Source organism: Carlito syrichta, unplaced genomic scaffold (genome assembly GCF_000164805.1).
Source record: "Carlito syrichta isolate Samal-C Ts95f unplaced genomic scaffold, Tarsius_syrichta-2.0.1 Scaffold113458, whole genome shotgun sequence".
NCBI lineage: Eukaryota > Metazoa > Chordata > Mammalia > Primates > Tarsiidae > Carlito > Carlito syrichta.
Genome location: NW_007057554.1, coordinates 30,124 through 36,276, shown reverse-complemented (window position 1 = coordinate 36,276; position 6,153 = coordinate 30,124). Strand labels below are relative to the sequence as shown.

Below are 6,153 nucleotides of genomic sequence, written 5' to 3'. Positions count from 1 at the left end.
CTTGTTATCATTTTAACTAACATGTATTAAATTTTTGCAATAAGCCAGGTTTTTCTAGGGATTTATAATTTTTATTTCATCTAAATGTCACAATAACGCTAAGATGAAGGTGCTACCATGATGCTTATTTTACCACTGAAGATACCAAGGTTCTGGAAAGTGAGATAACTTCCCAAAGTTTCACACATAGTTAATGGCAAAGATAGGAATTAAAGTCATGCATTCTTACTCCAAGGTTAGTGCTTTTTTTTTTTTTAACTTGTTTTAATGTTTCTTCACAAATGGTGAAAAATACTAAAGTACAGACAAGGAATAATCATAATGTTGTGGACAACATTATAAATATGGAATTATACATTTAAAACATTTTCTGGTTTAAAAAATAAATCTAGTAGTCAATGCAGCTCTGTGGGTCTCTGCGTCTAGTAGGGCTGGTCTCTGCACTCCTGACGGTGCTCGCCTTTATCCATTTTCCCAAGTCCTCCGCGTCTGCCTCTTCTTCCTCCCATTTGTTCCATCAAAGGTCCAGGGGGCCCCCCAGGGCCACCTCGTCTTCCTCCACCGAAGCCACCTCGGTCCATACCCGGCTGCCTCGGAAGCCACCTCTATCTCCACCATGGCCACCTCTGAACATTCCACCGGGACCTCCGCGGTCCATGAGGCCACCTCTTCTTCCCCGCCTGCCACCAGGCCCACCTCTGCCACGATCACCACCCGGGGGTGGGAAGGGTGGTGGAAGGAAGCCTTCAGGCTTTGGGGCCTTACACTGGTTGCATTCTGTTCTCCAGGCGAAGTTCTGGTTTCCACAACCCGAATTGGGACACTGCCAGTCTCCAGCCCAGTGTTGGATGTTGCTGCCTCCAGAAGGGTTCCCTCGGGAGCCCCGGGGCCCTCTCGAAGGGAAACCTCCTCTGTCTCCTCCACGGCCTCCCATGCGACCCATGGGTCCCCTAGAACCGCCTAGACCCCCTGGACCTCTACGGAGTGGTGGGGGCATCCCTCTACCCTCACGTGGTGGCATACCACCGCACATGCTGTTCATTGGAGGCTTCTTCCGAGCAAGAGAAACTTTAAGTTTCTCCCGTCAAACTTTCTTTCTTAAATCTTTCCCGTCAAACTACTCCACAGCAGCCTTGGCAGTTGGTGGGTCTTCATAGGCCACTGTGGCATCACCTTTGGGCTTTCCTGTCTCCTTGTCCAGGTAGACGTGGATCATGGGTTGCCCAGTTCTCTTGTTCATCTTAACAACCCCACACTGCTTAAAGAAGTCTGCCAGATCATCTAGAGTCACATTGTCATTTAATCCTTGCACTGTTGTCAGAATCTTCATCGGGATCTACAGGTGGGCCTAGATCAAGGTGTGGTCCTTCATCCATGGGTCCACCGGTCTTATTGAAGCCACCTCGCTGTCCAGTGCCCATTCCACCAGGACCTCCTCCCCACCCACCTCTGCTCATGCCTCCACGATCAAATCCCCCTCTTCCCCTGCCCCAGTTATCAGGGCCACTCATGCTCCATTTCTCTCCTGGTCTGGAAAATCCTCCAGACTCCTATCCATAAACACCCATGCTACTGGGGTGGTCCTATCAGAATGAACTCTGCTGCCGTAGCTGCTGCTCTGTTGGCTATATTGACTTGGAACCTGGCTGTAGGATCCAGTTTGCAGGGGGATAACTAGTGGTAGGCTGCTGCCCATAGCTGCTTTGTTGACCATAGCTACTCTGCTCTCCATAGCTGCTCAGTTGCCCACAGGTGTTCTGCTGAGAGCAACTGCTCTGATCATAACTAGTCGGTTGTGTAGAGGAATAGCTGGTAGGAGGATAGGATGAAGGTGCAGTGACTGGCTGCATGGAGTAGCTCCCAGGTACCTGGGGATAACTGTAGTTACTCTGTCTGTATCCTAGGCTGGGCTGGTTGTAATCCCCCGTGCTAGACTGAGGTTGATTAGTCTCAGTGGGCTTGTTACCATCCTGCGGTCTTGTAGGTGCGGTGGCTGCTGGCTGCTGTCCATAGGCTGGGTAAGCAGGCTGAGTGCCATATGCAGACTGAGCTGCATAGGAGGCCTGGGTGGTGGTCACTGTAGCAGTGGTGGTATCATAAGTACCAGTGCCATACGCCTGGACAGGCTGGCTATATGCCTGGGGGGCAGTTGGAGTAGTATAACCAGTGGGAGGTTGTCCATAAGAAGTTGCATAGGCCGTCTGCCCATAGGTTGCAGTGGTCTGAGCCTGGGTATAACTGACATCAGTGGGCTGTCCATAGGTTCAAAAGTTTTGCTGCCCATATGCCTGGGTGATCTGTGTATATCCTTGAGTAGGCTGGGCGGTGTAAGCACTGTAGCCCTGCTGGGCTGTAGCTTGGGTGTAGGTACTATAATCCGTGGATGCCATTTTCTCTCCTTCCTCCTCGTTCTCTCCAGTTAGTGCACTTAACAACTATAATATAATGACCAATGGAAAAACTTAACTATATTAAAAATAAATATATTGAGGATGCAACCTCAGAACTCATTTCTCTTTAAAATCACGTAATTTTCAAGTAAGTTTACTGAACCAACATCTTTGACTCTCCATATTCATTGCTATTTAAATCTGAGCGTTCTCTTTGTGGACTTTGATAGCATTATCTAAATAAGATATGGATTATCAATCACATATATTAACATTTATTCAACAGGCTCAGTTAGTTTGCACAACTCCAGGTAGTTCCATCCCTAGTTTTCTGCCCCTTTTCATACTGAGAGTCCTGACCAAGAGAAGTTAAGATGCTGATGGCAAAAACCATCATTTCATGTTGAAAGAGAAAGGGAGAAAATTCTATGAACAATAAAGTAGTGATTGCTTTTCTAGAAAAGTGGAAAACCATTTATCCTTTGGTTACCCTAGTGTGATCATAAACTCTGCCAGTTAAGACACTATATCAGTAAGTTTTGTAGCCTTGGACTAAAATTTACTATCATTGACCTCAAAGCTAATCACTATATCTATCTTCACCCTAATAAAAAGCATTTGAGGATAAGTATAAAAGTGAAGTCTTCATTTGCTGCAAGAATAAATCAGATGCTACATGTTCCCAAATTCTGTTTCTATTTTCACCTTGGCATAAATGCCATATCTTTCTTCCTTCAGATAATCAAATGAGCCATAAATGTGTACCATCTGAGGAGGAGCCAGAGGACAAAATTTAACAGAAGGCCTAATGTCCAGGATCTGCAAGTACTAGGGAACTCATTAATCTTGAGCAGTTCCTCTTTACTTCAGAAAGGTAACGAAACTCCTACTTCCAGCAAGGTCAGGGATGGGATGAAAGAAGAGGCAGTAATAATTCTTGTGTGTGTTATCTAGTAATAAAAGTATTCGTGTGTTTTAGTATAATAGTTCTAGAGAAGGAAATCAGGGGTATACAAATAGGAAAAGGGAAAGTTAAGCTATTCCTCTTTGCTGATGAAATGATCTTATACTGCAAAAATCTAAGAGAATCTGTCAAAAGCCTCCTTTCACTGATAAAGGACTTTGGCAAAGTCTCAGGGTACAAAATAAATGTGCAAAACAAAGCCACATTCTTATGCATCAACTAATAGGCAGAGAACCAAATAAAAAGCACAATCCCATTCACAATAGCCACCAGAAAAAGAAATACCTCGGCATCTTCCTAAGCAGAGAAGTAAAAGACCTTTACAATGAAAATTACAAAATGCTTCTCAAAGAAATTCAAGAAGACGCAAACAAATGGAAAATTATTCCATGCTCATGGATAGGAAGAATCAATATCATTAAGATGTCCATTCTATCAAAGGCAGTCTACAGTTTCAACACAATACCCACTAAATAACCAACATCATTTTTCTCAGACCTGGAAATGATAATGCAGAAATTAATATGGAAACATAAATGACCACGAATAGTGAAAACAATCATTAGCAAAAGAAAGAAAGCAGGAGGTATCACACTGCCAGACTTTAAACATTATTACAAGGCTACAATAATCAAAACAGTCAGGTATTGGTACAAGCACAGGCATATGGACGAATGGAACATGATAGAGATTCTGAAAGCAAAGCCTCAATTTCCCAACCAAAGCCTCTACCATTAACCACTGGGAAGAGGAGAACCTATTCAGTAAATGGTGCTGAGAAAACTGGCTGATCACATGCAGAAGATTGAAACAGGACCCCCACTTATCACCATACACAAAAATCAACTCTAAAGGGATCGAAGACCTAAACATAAAAACACAAACTACAAGAATCTTAGAAAATGCAGGAGACACCCTTATGGGAATCGGAGTAGGCAACCAATTCCTGATCAAAACCCCAGATGTCCATGCCATAAGAGATAAGATAGACAAGTGGGACCTCTTTAAACTGAAAAGCTTCCACTATGCAAAAGGAATCATCGAGAGAGTGGGGAGACAGCCCACAGAATGGAAAAAAAATATTTGCCAACTATATATCTGACAAAGGCCTAATGTCCAGGATCTACAAGAAACTCAAACATGCCAAAAGGAAAAAAATAAACAGCCCCATTAAAAAGTGGGCAAAAGACATGAATACACACTTCTCAAAAGAAGATATATGGGCAGCCAACAGACACATGAAAAAGTGCTCAGCCTCACTAATAATCAGAAAAATGCAAATCAAAACTACATTGAGATACCATCTAACCCCAGTAAGAATGGCCATTATTAATAAAATTAAAAAACAACAAATCGAGATCAGCGACTCAGCCTGTAATCCCGCACTTTGGGAGGCTGAGCTGAGTGGATTGCCTGAGCCCGCGGGTTCAAGACCCATCTGAGCAACTTGGCGAGGCCTCATCTCTACAATAAATCAAAAAATTAGCCGGGTGTGGTAGCACACGCCTGTAGTTCCAGCTACTGGAAAGCTGAGGCGGAAGGATCACCGGAGCCCAGCAGGTCGAAGCTGCAGTGACCGGGAGTGGCTACTGCACTCCAGTCTGGGTGACAGAGTGAGACTCCAACTCAAAAATAAATTAATTAATTAATTTAATTAAATAAAAATAAAAAACAGCAGATGATGGCGAGGATGTGGAGAAAAGGGAGCACTTCTACACTGCTAGTGGGAATGTAAACTAGTTCAACGTCTATGGAAAACAGTCTGGCAATTTCTGAAAGAACTAGAAATTGACCTTCCATATGACTCAGCAATCCTCCTACTGGGAATATATCCAGAGGAACTCAAATCATTCTACAAAAAAGATACCCACACACTCGTGTTTATTGCAGCACTATTCACATTAGCAAAAACATGGAACCAATTGTACTGGACGTCGAAACTGGACTGGATTAAAAAAATGTGTTACATATGCATGATGGAATATTATGCAGCCATAAAGAAGGACAAACATATGGACTTCACAGCAACCTAGATGGCTTTAGAGTCTATAATATTCAGTGATCTATCACAGAAACAAAGAACAGAGTACCATATGTTCTCACTCATAAGCAGACCCTGAACATTTACCATAATACTATAAGAAAGGGTTTGACAGTAGCGAATATTGCTGGGGTTGGGGTGGGACATAACATCAATAAGGATTCCTGATCTCAAACCAGGTGAAGTGGAGATCAATGGGAGGCCCAAACTTTACCCGTAAGATGACCATATGTATACCTAATCCTGAATTGTATCCCACATATTTTTTAATGTGTGGCCTATATATACAATGGAATATTATACAGCTATAAATAAGGACAAAATTATAGACTTCGCAGCAACTTGGATGGATTTAGAGTCTATCATAATCAGTGGTCTATCACAGAAACAAAGAACTAAGTGCCACATGTTCTCACTCATAAGTTGACCCTGAGCATGTATCATAATACTACATGAAAGGGGTTGGCAGTAGCAGGTCATTGACAGGGGAGGGTGTGGGGAGGGCACATAATCCTAATAAGGGTACCTGATCCAAAACCAGGAAAATGAGGACCAATGGGAGGCCCAAATTTCACCAGTACAATGACTACTTTTGTACTTAACTCTGAATTGTACCCCACATCTTTAGAATAAAAAATAAAAATAATTTTTTTAAAAACACAGAGAAAGCCGGGCTCGGTGGCTCAGCCTGTAATCCCGTGCCTTTGGAAGGCTGAGGTGAGTGGATTGCCTGAGCCCACGGGTTCGAGACCCGCCTG

The 6,153-nt window shown here is 43.2% G+C and overlaps 1 pseudogene across 1 annotated transcript; it reads right to left on the bottom strand.

Moving 5' to 3' along the window:
• Positions 1-253: 253 nt before the first annotated feature.
• LOC103273870 lies at positions 254-2,390 on the bottom strand (annotated as a pseudogene). Its single transcript, XR_505221.2, has one exon. The product of XR_505221.2 is annotated as an RNA-binding protein EWS pseudogene (transcript).
• Between the last annotated feature and the right edge of the window lie 3,763 nt (positions 2,391-6,153).